Source organism: Acartia tonsa, chromosome 10 (assembly GCF_053477335.1).
Source record: "Acartia tonsa isolate MP-2025a chromosome 10, ASM5347733v1, whole genome shotgun sequence".
In the NCBI taxonomy this organism is placed as follows: Eukaryota; Metazoa; Arthropoda; class Copepoda; order Calanoida; family Acartiidae; genus Acartia; species Acartia tonsa.
Window position 1 is genome coordinate 35,829,054 of NC_137269.1, and position 15,270 is coordinate 35,844,323.

The following is a 15,270-nucleotide window of genomic DNA, read 5'->3' on the forward strand; positions in this document are numbered from 1 at the left end:
TCTATCTATCTATCTATCTATCTATCTATCTATCTATATATCTATCTATCTATCTATCTATCTATCTATCTATCTATCTATCTATCTATCTATCTATCTATCTATCTATCTATCTATCTATCTATCTATCTATCTATCTATCTATCTATCTATCTATCTATCTATCTATCTATCTATCTATCTATTAATCTATCTATCTATCTATCTATCTATCTATCTATCTATCTATCTATCTATCTATCTATCTATCTATCTATCTATCTATCTATCTATCTATCTATCTATCTATCTATCTATCTATCTATCTATCTATCTATCTATCTATCTATCTATCTATCTATCTATCTATCTATCTATCTATCTATCTATCTATCTATCTATCTATCTATCTATCTATCTATCTATCTATCTATCTATCTATCTATCTATCTATCTATCTATCTATCTATCTATCTATCTATCTATCTATCTATCTATCTATCTATCTATCTATCTATCTATCTATCTATCTATCTATCTATCTATCTATCTATCTATCTATCTATCTATCTATCTATCTATCTATCTATCTATCTATCTATCTATCTATCTATCTATCTATCTATCTATCTATCTATCTATCTATCTATCTATCTATCTATCTATCTATCTATCTATCTATCTATCAATCTATAACAATCACACACCTTGGCCCTGAGAAAGTTAGTAATAGTGTTGTTACCCTGAGATTAGAGTAATCAAATTTGTGGCTGTACTCTCTACTCTACATATATGTTCTTTCACTTCCGCATTCAGTTTTTTTTTATTCTTAAAAGACATAGTATCAATACAATAGATAGTTGACTGGATATAGAAATATACGTGGATATTATGACAGGGGAAAATTTGATGTTAATATGGTTGCTAATATGGACCTTATTGCTCAGTTCGTTAATACAGTAAGTGGCAGGGGATTGGATAAATGTGTGTAAGGAAAGTACAGTTACAGATAGACTTAATTGTCCTTGTCGAAATACTTTGTTTCTTTAGTTCTCAAAATGTAATTTGTATCTTTCTGAACAAAAATTTAAAGAAATGAATCTAGCTTTTGTACAAAATAAAAATTAAAAGAAATATAAAATCCATTACGTAACTCCAAATGTTTAATCTTCGAAGAGGAAATTCTAATTTAGATAAAGCAATCAAATAATTACAAATCTTAATCTGAAGGCGAACAGACAAAAAGAAATGGATTTAAGACCCAAAATTTCCTCCCACCTATCCATTTGGTTTCTCCTCTTTTTATTCTTTTTTTTAATGCCAGAGTTACAGTGGAATGGCCATTAAATATTTATTTTTTCTTTCAAAGCTTTAGAATATGCTAGTAAGTTTCTTTCAAAGCTTTTGAATATGCTAGTAAGGACTTTTTTATGTTTTGATTAAAAACCAAGCCAAATTTCTATTTTTCATCCTTATAAATTAAAAAAAGAAGAATATTTGTTTAAATGGGGTTGAGAAAGATTTCTGATTTTAATATTGCCATCAGTCAAGAGTTTGGGAAAAAAATCTTTTTGGTTAAAAAAATAATATTCAACTTTATTATGGGTCAACTTTGATTCATAGGAAACATTTGGGCAGAAGTGGTACAGACAGACACAAGTTATTAAACAGAAGTGCTACTTGTAAGCTGCAACTTCTAGACATAAAAGGCATTATTTTTAAATCTGGATTATTGGTAAAATTTGATCCCTGAATTCGTGTGTGAGTTTTTGGGTGGGTGGGTGTGTGTGTCTGAACGTGGGACTGATTAATGACTGTGAAAAATGTGAACAATTAAATGAAGATTAAACAAATGTAAGAGAAGAGTAGGATTAGAATAAGAATGGATAGAGACAGTTTTTCTAAAAAAAAGTAGTAGAAAGTAGGCTGGTGCATATATACGTGACTTGTGGGTTCGTCAATTACTGTACATAAAGATTTTAAAAGGGCTAATGTGATAACTTTGCATTTGTTATAAAATGTTTTAAATTTAGAAAATGTATGGCAAGGCATAGCACACCACCCCCCCCCCCCACAAACCAACCAACCTCAACCAAAAATTTTTGTTTTAATATATTGGGGAAGGGGTCAAGCTCAAGCCTATCTAAGCTTTGAATTCTGTGTTTGATTGTTCAAGGCTTCTATAAACTTACTTTTTACTATTTGTGTCCCTTCTGAGGAAATAGAAAAAGAAAATAAATTAATTCAAAATTTGCCCCTTTTAGAAATAAAGTATTTTTTTAAATTTCTAATGGTAAAAAAGAATATTTGTATTAATAAGAAAAGCATACTCTAGCTAGTAAAAGAGCAGCTTTGTTACTAAAAAAGATAAATAATAAGATAACTATGGATAAATAGATAGAGAAGGGGGATAAACATGTTTTATGAGAAAAGACAGATAAAAAGATGTAAAATATTTGTAATGTATGTAAGTAAAGGAAAAGTATGTCCAAAAAGAAAAAGTGGCAAGTTTTCTACATTAGACTGAGCATGAATAGACATATGTAAATAAAATGGGTTATATAAAAAATTTAAAGCAAATTTACTGTTTGTATCAATAAAAAAAAATAGCTTAACCAAAAGAATATATTTGGCTATTTATTGGTAACAGTTTTTGAGTAATAATTACTATTTTAATTGTCTAAATCAAGTTTATATGGTCACAACTGACATATAATTGAAACATTATCATAAGATCTAGTAAACTATGACATTTTTGTAAAAAAACTGAGAAGCTTTGAATAATATTCTAATAGTGACAATGTTATTGTAGTTTCATCATAATCACTTTCATAGTTAAATAAATGATATAATCTTTATCTTGTATCTACTAATTATTGAAAGAGAAACATTGGCCTTAAATTTTGATAAAGAATTAAAGATAAGACAACCCATTTTGGTCACATTTTCTACAACAAAACTCTAACAGTAAAAGAAAGATTTTTGTATTGGTCATTCCTTTACAAACTTTACTTTTGGTGGCCAACAGAGCAAAAAATAAATTCATATTTATGTAAGAAATATATTTTTTTGGTGTGTTCCATTTTCTTTTTATAAATACACTACACACATACAATTTACAGACACACATCTGCACACCCACACACACCCACACACAAATAATATGATTCCAGTAATATAAAGGCAACACAAAAAGATGTGTAGTTATTTAAGAAAAGTTGCCTATACCTTTTTTATCTTTCATTACCTTCCATAAAATTAATATTAAAAGGTTTGATATATTATCATCTTGTTAAATACATAGTTCTTTTTTTAACTAGAGCATTGCAAAAGCTTATTTTAGGACACTTCACCCATTATTACCCCTAGTTGTTTGGGGATTTGTTATATAACCCCTAATATTTTCATAATTATAAGGAGAAAACCTATATTTTAATACAGGTGTCCAAAATCTTAAGTTGGTTTATTTCAGTGGCGTGCGAACCGAAGGGGGCATTTGGGGCAATCGCCCCCCCCTAGCGACCAAAACGCCACCCCCCCCTGCCCCCCCCCTAGCCACCGCCCCCCCTGCCCCCCCCTAAATGTTGAAAAATGCCCCATTTTGCCCCCCCCTGGTCAACAAAAATGCCCCTTTTTGCCCCCTACCCTACAAAAAGCAAAACTATCCCAGTTTCCAAAAAAAAGATCAAGAAATACTCCAAAAAAAAAATTTTGCCGCTTCGCGCCAAACAGACAGTTACTATTCATTTAACCTTACCAAATTTTTTAATTAGTGTAGAAATTAGGTTATAATCTTTTTTCACTGAACATAACAAATTAGGTAATAGGAAGTATTTTATTTTGTATAATGTAAACTTTTTACCAAAGAAATTTTGTACATCCCCAATGATGATACACAAAATTACCCCTTATATAGATTACAATTAGTGGATGAAATGTATGGAAACTCTACTTAATTAACCAACCAATCAAAATTCCATTTAAGTCCCCAAAGTTGTTGAGCCAACGAATAAGAAAATTTTATATGAAATATTGGGGACTAGTGTAATAAATAGCCCAAAAACCCCTCCCTCCCTGCATATTTGAAGAAAAAAATTTGCGCTTCGCGCCCTTCCAAATGGTTTCTGCTTTTTATTACATTGTATATTTTGTTGTTATTTCTATAAAATCATGTGTAAACAACAAATATTTAATCAAAAAGTTATTTTATATAAAAAAGAAAAAACGTTGATATTTATCTAAGCCTTTTTCTCAACACTGTATGTCTGTCTAAATGAATAACTATATATGATGTCATATTATTTTCAGGATAAGTTTATCATTTGTTTGTGTACATACCCTTACAAAAAGACATGTTTTTTATGGCAATTTTCATTAAAAACCCTTAAAACTAACTACACTCTATATTCCTAACTTGATAAAATACGCCACTCTTGTTGTCTTTAATTGATTTTAGTTCAAAGGGGGAGTAATTATTTTTAGGTGCGCTTCATGCACCGCCCTTATAAATCCTTGGAAACACCACTTAATCAAAAATTAACAGAGTTTTAAAGTGCCATTTAAAGAGGGTAGGATATGTTGATATAACTTTTTACCTTCACTATGCCTGTCAGTACGTAATGCTAAGGGGGAAATGTGATTTTTTCAACTGCAATTAAAGATAGAAGGCTAAAACTTAATGTTAACATTCCCATCATTATGGAGTATAATTAACTATTAAAAATTCATGGAGGTCGGACTGCTTTTTGTATCTTTTAATTTTCGGGTATAGTCCCTTTTGTGACATTGCCTCTTAAGGTGCATTTCGTCGTATTTTCACAGTAGCTTTTCACCTATTCATAGCTCCTGCGGGGCCAATTGATTAACCCTGCGGGGGAATCACCTGACCTAACTTAACCTAGAATAACCTATTAAAAGCTACTATGAAAATACGACGAAATGCCCCTTAAGAGGCGTTGCCACAAAAGAGACTATACCCCAAAGTTTTCCATATTTCTAAGAGATTTTTATATCTGTAGATGAAAGGACAAGCAATTTTTTTTATTTTTTACATAGTTCTTTATATCTTTGGTTTTTATGGTACGATAAATTTTTTTGTGGATTATAATATTTAAAAAAATAAAATTTCTAGCTGTAATTTACTTTGACTGTCATCACACAACATACAGGAAAAAGGATTTGTGACTTTTTCTACCTAAAATATATATTTATTTCAACAGATGCTCTTTAAATGTACTAGTCTGTATTCTTAATAATGATTTTTTGTGCTTTGCTACTAAAAGATGTTGTCATCCTTGTTGTCATACAATAAAGAAATATTTAAAATCAGTTTTACATATTAGGTTAATTTTTAGTAAATTATTTCCAAAATGAGTGTTTTTATCTCCCCCACCCAAAAAATTTTTTTTTAATGGGGTTATTCATCCTTCCTGCTGAGATTTTATAACATCCCTCTAGCTCCCTTCCCTTCAGTCATTGCAGGAAGGAAAAGGGATGGGGGAGAAGAGATGGGGGGGAAGAGATGGGGGGAAGAGATGGGGGGAAGAGATGGGGGGGGAAGAGATGAGGGGGAAGAGATGGGGAGGAAGAGATGGGGGGGAAGAGATAGGGGGGAAGAGATGGGGAAAGGAAGAGATGGGGGATATAAATGGGAAATAGGGATGGGGGAAGGGATGGGGAAGAAGGGATAAGGACTAGAAGGCCCATAATCAAATAATCCCACCCCTTAAAACGCACTTATTTAAAATTAGTATATATAATCAAAATGCCCCCCCCTAAAGCAAAGTGCCCCCCCGGGGCACTTTGATTTAGGGGGGGGCAAAATTTTACAAAATCTTCAAAAAGCCCCCCCCTAGACAAAGTGCTTCGCACGCCACTGGTTTATTTTACTTCTAAATAGCATATTGCTAGTGCATGACCAAATATAAATTACCTGACAAACAATTATTCACTGCATCTATTTATATGATTTTTTAAAAATTTCAATTTACTTACACATTTACATCTTTGATGAGTTTATATAGTAATTTTCTATCATGGTAGACTTTTACACTCTAAATGTTTCTTTTGAAAGTTTTGTACATTTTCTTCTTTTGAAGTTCTTATTCTTGTTTCTTTTACATTTTCTACAATAAACTTACAATACATACATTTCATAGAACAGGAAATTTGTAATTTTGCACACCAACATTTTTGCTAAAGAAAAAAATACATAGGATTAATATTGACCAAAAAAGAGGCTTTTTAGAATTAAAACCTCATTTTTAAATAACATTACATTAGATCCAATACTTGATGTTCTTATCAAAAAATCTTTCATTTGTATCAACAAATGTCATGGGGTTTTATGTTTTGCTTAAAATATGATTGAGATTTAATAACAGCATATCAAAGTAAAAGAATGTCTATGTGTTTTTACCAACTGCTGAACTGATATACAGTGTAGCTTCTCATAGGTCCTGAAAGGGTTAATAATTATGGGCCCTAACCCTTCGGGGCTACTAAATACCGCCCTCTCAAAAATCCAAAAAATATAACTATTGCCACCTAGTTGTTTAGATATTTTTTAATAAATAACTGATCCTATCATAGATATAAAATAAAACATTTTAAATGACCCTACAGGCCTCTAGTGGCGTAGCCGCTAGTATCATTATAAAAAGGTAACATATAATCATGTTATAACAATGACAAAGACAACAAAGGTTTTATTATTTATTGTTTATGACTAAATAATTTGTCATGTAATAATGTGGGTCATCTTAATAGACAGTGAACTTGAACATGTGTAAGCTTATTCTATTTTTAAAAAGTTGGTTTATCTAAGCTTTTCAAGCAAGCTTTGGTTGATACTGATCAATAGTTTATGCTAAGCGTAGAGATACAAAATAGCCACTAGTTTGTGATGTTTACATTTACTGTATTTAATGTAACAGTCATTATTTTACAATATATAAGATTTTCCATGATTTTAGTTTTAATATAGACTTGTTTTGAGTTGGTCAATAACAACTTAATCTTGTGTGTATAATTATGCCATCAAAAAAATGAGGGAAGAGCATGAAGGGACACAATATTGGAAGACTGGGGTAGAGGAGGAGGAGGTTGGTTGACAGGAGGGGGCACAGACAGGGGTAGAGGAGGAGGAGGAGGTTGGTTGACAGGAGGGGGCACAGACAAGACAGATGAATGATGAATAACCCCATACTAGAACTCAGGGAGGGAGAGAACAATTACACATAAATTGAACTAAACTCAACATTTACAATCTTCCAACACCATATTATAAGAATGAGGAATTATTTATTCCCCTTTATTTTTCTATACTTTTATTCCAGCCAAGAGTCCACTTTCTTCTTATTGCAGGGATATGACCCTCAAAAATGATAATATTTCATTTTAGTAATAGTGATTAAAAAAAGAACAGCTCACATAAATTTTGATTTATACAAATCATCTTCTGACAAAAATCTAGGCAAATTATTTCTTAAATTGTTATAATAGTCTTTAATTCACTCAGGATAAAAAACGTTGGCCTAAGAATTGGTAATCTAACGCATAACCGAAATATTAAGTAGCCTAAAAATCAAAGGCTTTTTTGAAGTTTAAACAACATTCTGTAAAATAAAAGAGTCTGCAGCTTCGCAACCTATAATATATTCAATGCCTTTCAATTGATCATAAATATTTTATAACTTTATATTCGAAGAAAAGTGCTAACACCCTCAAAAATTTGCTTCTTTTAATAATGATTTATATGCTGTTTTGAGGGACTTTCTATTGCATGCCCTTCCAATACATGATAAAAATAATTAGGTCCTTAGGAAATTTTACATTGTAATATAACATTACGCGTTTTATTATGTCAAACTAGCATTGTCAATTTGATGTAAAAATCTAAGGTTAAAATGATTAGCTTTACAATATTAAGATGAAGGGTAGAGGGGGGGGGGGGGAGTTGTCATATAGATTATAGACCCCTCGCAAGGTCTAAAATTTTGATTATATATCTTAGAAAAGATAATTTTAATGAACCCAAAAACGTTTTACCGTTAAATGTAATGTACAATGTCCTGTATATAAAATATACAGATTCTATGTAGTTTTAGTTTAAAAAAAAAGATTAATTTTTAACAGGTTTTTAACGGGTTAACCCCCCCCCCCCCAAAAAAAAAAAAGGGTACAATGGACGTATTTTGTTATTATTGAAATGAAATATGAATACCTAACCCAAAAAATGGGTCCTGTAATAAAAAAAAATATTACCAGATTTTTTAGTATTTAAAGTTTTTATAATATGAATGAATGTATGTAATAAATTCCAATACTGTATAAAAAAGGAGTGTTTATAATGTTACTAATTAAAATAAAAAATTAAACATTACTTTTTCAAAATAATTATTATATTATCTATAAAATATATCTAGGATTCTTTGTCATAGGATAGTTTTGATTTCAAAAGACCAACACACATTCCAACACTAACATATAATATCTAGGTTGCTATTATTTTTATTTAGAATTGTTGTTATTTTGAAAGAGTTTCCTGTGTTTGTCGTTACATATATTTCTTTGCCAACTATATTCTCGTTTGCCTAATTATTCTTTCTAGCTCTCTCTCTTTCTCTCTTTCGAAGTGCAGCTACTCTATAATATCTGTGTAGTGAACTATAATCTGACTTGCAGTGTTTTATTACGAATTTTAATGAATTAAAAAATTACCTAAAACCCAAAAAGTTATATTTAGATTAGATTTTTTGTGTCGCTATCAACCAATAGTTCTACTATTTAGAAGGGGTAATTTTGTTTACTATCAATGAGGACGTACAATAATTTATTGTTTTTTGCAATACCAAAAAAAATATATTTAGTCTATCTTAATTAAGAAAACTTAATTGCCTTAAAAATCTATTTTTATACGATTTGCTATTGAAAAATATGTTAATTTTACTCTACCTATGAATATAGTTTTCCTTGCTCTTTCTTCCTCTCTCTCTAATTCGCAGTATAAGAATAACAAATGTATGATAATCAACGGGTTTGTGTCAGGGATTTGAAGGGACATAACAATGTTCGAGAAATCGAAATACACCCTCCAATTATGTAAAACAGAATTAACCCCCTCGTGGATCAAAATTAATGACATAAAAGATTGAATAAAGATTTGAAAGACGTACACAAAGTTTTAATGTTACCAAATAACGTGTTGATACCCATGAAAACTTTTGGTACCAGTGTAATTTACATTCCAATGTACCCTCCCTTCCAGAATTTGTGTTGTTACCGGTTCATGCAATAACAATTGCGCTACAATATTCTACATCCTATTTGGAAAAGTTAGCAATTCACAATCGGAAAGAAGAATATTTTATCATCCATAGTCCTATACACCAAGTACTGACATTAAAAACAGAAGGGATAGAAAGCTTGCGCATCTTACTTTTATATACTATAATTCAACCCTTACTTTCCCATAAATACTAAACTGACCAAGCTAAATTTGCTTGATTCACTTCACTAAGAGACAAAATGAATTGAAAATGATTGCTAAAATCGAATAGTGTATTTTTTTTTAAAAATAGGTTGAAAAACATACTAACTTTAAAATAAAAACTATTTATAAATCCATAATTAGAGGAAGATTAATTTATCAGCCATTGGCTTTTCCCTATTTTCTTGTATTTTCCCGGGATAAAGTTTCTTGAATATGGCCAAAGCTAGGAAATATTACATTAGTGAATCAATTGTATAAGGGGGGCAATCACTTGCGTAAAATGTTTTATAAAATCGCAAGATCTGTGATTGATTACAACAGCGTATATTGCCCACTTGCCTTCGTCCTGATAACTCTAATCCTTAATTGTTAGAATTGTCCTAATAATTTCAAACTTGACATGATGCATGATTTTTGTAATGATTCTTGAAAATTTAGAAAACTTAGCAACTGTGTAATTTTGGCATCTTTGTTGTATTATGAAAACACTTCGCATTTATGAGAATATGCGGAATTGATAAGGCACTAAAAGTTTGCACTGGTATTTTGGTAATTAATTAGTTATATCGTTGTATATTTTCATGAGAATAATGCAATTTTGGTTCTAATAAAACAATTTTACTATAATTTACAACATTTCGAAATTAGTATTATTCCAAATCAAGGACGTTTATGGGAATATTTTTTGGAAATACGTTAGATTACCTCCCCAAAAACTTTGGAAATTTTGTTGTTGTTACAGTTTAACATTTAACGGTCGGAGAGTGGGTTCGTATATAGTGTGTGAAATAGCCCTGATTCTCTAAAGTTAGGATTCAGAAGCATACAGAGATTTGTTGTAAGAATCATTTAGCCAATCGCTAGATTTGTAAGATTTACGCATAGCTGAATGTATTGCATGCCAAATTTCAAGCTGACCCGCAAATCTCGTGGAAGCTTTACAATTATTACATCACCCTGGCTTTATTGAGTATAACAGGTGTTCCATTTTAAGCTACCCCAATGAATGGCAATCTTATAGGAATGCAGAGCATGTACGAGAGTAAGCATGGTTTAATTTGTAAGTATCCAGGTAAATTTAGATCAACCTGTAACACACACAGGTAAAGTATCCCACTAACAACCGTGTTTAATTTATATTGCATTGCGAATTACGAGTTTAGTTGGAGAAAACTTTACAAATTAACGAGGATAAGGATGAGCAAAAATTAAAGCTGAAGTTTTGTACTATTTTATAATTATGTTATAAACAAAAATTTCATACAAGATTTTATGCATACTGAAAAATATGTTATAAATGAATTTGCTACTTGTCATATCAATTAGTAAGCAATTGTCCTGCTATTCTGTAGATTACGATTATTGGTTGAAAAGTTTTGTAACTAACCAATCTAATTTTAATAAAAATACCCGATCCAATTAATAAAAACAAGAATGACAACATCCATATAAAGGTAGCGTTGCAAAAAATCATGGAATGGGAAAATGGATAAGGTGAGTAATAAAGCAGAAAAAATAGAGACAATATGCAAAAACTTAAAGAAAATCCTTTAAAATATAAGGTTTATGTCTTTGGAAGCATAGCCGACAGACATACGGACAAAACAATGTATAGAATAGATGGTAATATTTCAAAGGAATCTTTTCAGTTTTCTATCTTTAATAGCAGCTAATAAAATTACATTTATCCCATAGCGTTACGGACTGAAAGACAGACTGACGACCTTGCTGTCGGACATAAGCATGTAATAGCTACTGGCAAGATGATATAATGAAGCGCAAGATGAATGGTGGCAATGACTCTAATTAATATCTATTGTTTGGGGAATGCAGATATTATTTCCACCGTTTTGTAATGAATTGACGAAATGTAATGAATATAGTCTAGACTATCATCAGAAAAATAATACAGAGCTGGTTCTTTAAATCATTTTAGTGGTGAGCCAGATCGGGGTGCGCCGAATTTCAGCCAATCACAGCCCGGTATTTCATAAAATGCTGTGCTCTCATTGGTGGAAAGTTGTCTCACCCCGATTTGGCTTACCACTAAAATGATTTAAAGATCCAGCTCAGGATCTTTTTAATACTTTCAGAAGTTAGCTGTTTGGTTGTTTTATCAAGAGATGAAGAATTAAAGATGTTACTCTAAAAGATAATTCCTGTATGAAAGTCTACTATTTTTTAAACTCCAGGGATTTTAAGGGATACAACAATTGACGATAAATTGATATTTATGGTTATAAAACATTGGTTACTAGCATGATTTACAGCCCAATGTCCACTCCCTCACTGTTAAAAATTATAATTTGAAAAGTGTACAAGACTGTTTATATAATTCAAGTATATAGATGACACAAATGCTGTTTATACAAAAAAAAATATGTATTGTTGTCCAGGGAGGGAGGGGACATTGCGATGTTTACTACTCTAATCCCCAACGTTTTATAATAACGTTTTCTTATTCGGTGGATCATTTTACAGGACAATGTCTTATCCCTTTAGATCCCTGATTGTTGTTACATAATCTAAACGAGACTTACATTCTACATCAGTAGCGCAGCTATAAAAGGCTGGAAATCTTATAAATGAAATGGAAAAAAATGGCAATATGGAGAATAAAAAAGAATATAAAAGATAGAGAAAGGGTTGTGTAATAGTCATGGACGGGGGGAACATTGTTTTTTTTTAATCTCTATGGTCATTTATTTTGTTTCATCAAGAAACATACAGACGCATTACATGTAAAGAATTAAGTGATTTCGAAAACTTTGCTATGTTTAATATAATAATAGTTAATTAAAGCTTCCCTAAAAAAAACAAACTCAAATGGTAATGCATGAATGCATAAGTTCTCTATGTTATCTCGTCAACGGCTAGACCACTTATCTAGTAAGATTTTTAAAAAAAATTTGACAAGGGATAAGTTACCCCCAATGCATGTATAGCCCTAAAACAAAGCCTACACCTTCCCAACAATATAAGAAATTTATAAGTATCCTATTATATAAAGTACAAAGTTTTTTGTCTGATTGGGTTCTCCTTCATATGGAAGCTTTACATAGGTCTCGAGAGGGTTTCAGGCTATTTTAATTTTCGATTTAATCCTTAGATGGTTTTAAGCTATGGGTTTTCTACCCCTTCCCATCCCCTTTAAGTAAAGAGCCGCTGGATGCTAAAGGCGCAGCAGATAGTAAGTAACATATTTTCTAAACAAAAATGAGGCATGGAGCACTATGCGTGGACTGATAAATAAAATTGAGACAATGATAAACTAGTATGCAGTCTAAATACACCAGCATCTAGACATAACAAACAGAGATATTTCTTCTTAAAAGAAAATGTTCATTTGATAGATTTTAATAGGGATGGTTTATTTCTTGCTAAAACTTTATTAAAACTATATTAACTATAATTTTAGTTTTTAAAAATGTTTCCAATCCACTGTTTTGAAAAATAATTCTTTTCAATTTATTTTTCAGATTAATTGATAATTTCCATGATAAATATAAGCAATGCAGTAATCATTACAGTAAATCTTTTACCAGTATGGCTTTTAAACCGATTAATATCCGGTGTATTATTACCGATTCTCATCCATACTGAAAAACCATGTATAACATATATTACAGTCAATTTTCCACGAATATAAAAAAAATCATAAAATTATTACTAATAAAATTTTTTGTTAGCGCAGGTTTTAATTTTTCATTTTAATATTCACGGAAAGCAGTATGTAATAAAATTGATATTGAAACTATAAAAAAAAATTTTTTTTCATACTTTAATAGCAGTCAATAAAGAAGAGGTCGAATTCCTTTTTGACGTAAATTTACATACAGTAGCTACAAGACTCTTTTGGATAAAAAAGCAGGGGAAATGGGCCGACTTTTTTTGTAATCTGGGGCTTAAATATCTAGAGAAATATAGTTTTCCAGTGAGATTAATAATAGATTAATAATTGAATACAGGAATAAGCTTGCTTAGACCTATAATATTTCCTCAAATAAACATCTTAATTGGTTTTGCGCTTACCGTGATATTAAGCTTTTAAATGATCTCATAAACCAATAGATAAAATCATTGTACCTTAGCTTTACCATCTTTGAACATTTTGTTACAGGAACATTTGTATGTGAAATAATTTAATAAAATTGTATCTAATAAAGAAGGTTGAAAATTATCCATACAAGCAAAGCTCAATAAAACGAACGGCCAAACAATTAAACAAATATTAAAAGATATGGCTATTAATATATTCTTAAAAGTGGTATTTTTCTAGCAAAATTGATTCTTTTTGATTAGTCTTATCAGCTAAGGAATCACCATTTTAAATTAAATCATAAATGGTTGAAATTGACATTTTGAGTTTCTAGTAACCTAGCATAAACTGACTTTAAAAATCATCAGCAAAGTTTTGAAACTGTTACAGCTTTTTTCTAAAACTAGAGTTCCTGGCGGTTCTAACGGTTTTCTACTATTAACATAAGCCGCCAAATTAAATTTTAAAAAGGTGCACATTCTTTTTGCACACGCTTTATATTTTAGAGACGACCGTATGAACAAACCAACACTACATATATAGAAAAGTTTCCCTTTTGAAAAGGTTGAAGTAAATTGAAAGTGCTATGTATTCATACACAACAAAGAAATGCTTAGTAAAAAACAAGGATGATGGCATACATAAAAAATGAAACTGAACAAATTATGCAAAGATACAATCTAACAATAATATTTCTATAGTACAAATGCAATTAATAATAAATTAATCTACAGTACAAGTTCATCGATTCGAAAGGATTTTAAAATTCCGTATTAAAATGAGCTATTTAGACTTTAAATATACGTTATCTACATAGTAATTACTATTTAATTAATAAATCAAAAAGATGATGAAATATTTAAAATTTGTTTGGAATACACCTACTAGAGATTTCAAATATGACTTATTTAATTTACAGACAGATCAGTTTGACACATTATACAAACAGACGGACAGGCTATATTTGAAGGATTACCCCCATCATAGAGAAGCTACGCTCTTAACAAAAAGGTATATGGGACTCACATACATAGAGAGATCTCTATGTGAGCGTGAAAAGAAATAATTTCAATTGTCATGGAAATTTTTGCTTCCCAACAATTTTCTATTCAGACCCCGAAGGGGTTATTCGTCGCGCAGTTAATCTACGAATAATGTATGTCCGAAAGTCACTCATGAAAAGGTCGCATAAATAAACAGTCATACACCTCCCGTTTTGACTTGTACACGTAAAATGACCGTTGCTTGATTTGTAATTTTCAACATTTACCGCCAGGGATCTTAATGAATAAGACAATGGAAAAAATTTACATACTTTCTCAATCATAATAAGAATTACTCTTCTGTAGAATATAATTATTGGTTAAAAAGTTTGGAACTACTGGAACTGGAACTGGTATACCGCAGAATACCATTGTATGTCTATCTTTATAGCTGTACATAAATTTCAGAGGTTCAATTAGGGGTTGAAACGTTTGAACACTCAACCTAATAAACCATTCAATCAAAATTTATTGCAAGTCCCCAAAGTTGTTAAGTCAACGAATATGAAAACGTCATTATAAAACTTTGGGGACTAGTGTAATAAACAGCTCAATGTACCCTCCCTTCCTTCATAAATGTACTGGTTGTAAATGTAAGCAGGATAAAATTATTATCTCGCTTTCAATATTTGTATAAGAATTACTGATATAATACTTTTTATGCATTGGAAATTCTGAATTCTTAATTTGTTGAGCTTTGCTTTCATGGATTTGTT

The 15,270-nt window shown here is 30.6% G+C and overlaps 2 protein-coding genes across 15 annotated transcripts in view; one reads left to right on the forward strand and one right to left on the reverse strand.

The window, feature by feature from the left end:
• The window catches only part of LOC145330785 (gamma-aminobutyric acid receptor subunit beta-like), a 104,604-nt gene that overhangs the window by 13,404 nt on the left and 75,930 nt on the right, over positions 1–15,270 (reverse strand). The window lies entirely within an intron of this gene.
• Positions 9,468–15,270, forward strand: part of LOC145329995 (uncharacterized) — a 334,647-nt gene continuing 328,844 nt past the window's right edge. For all 14 annotated transcript variants that reach the window (XM_080174502.1, XM_080174510.1, XM_080174504.1 and 11 more), the window contains exon 1: positions 9,468–9,500. The gene's annotated coding sequence lies outside the window, so the exon portion shown is untranslated. The remainder of the gene's footprint in view (positions 9,501–15,270) is intronic.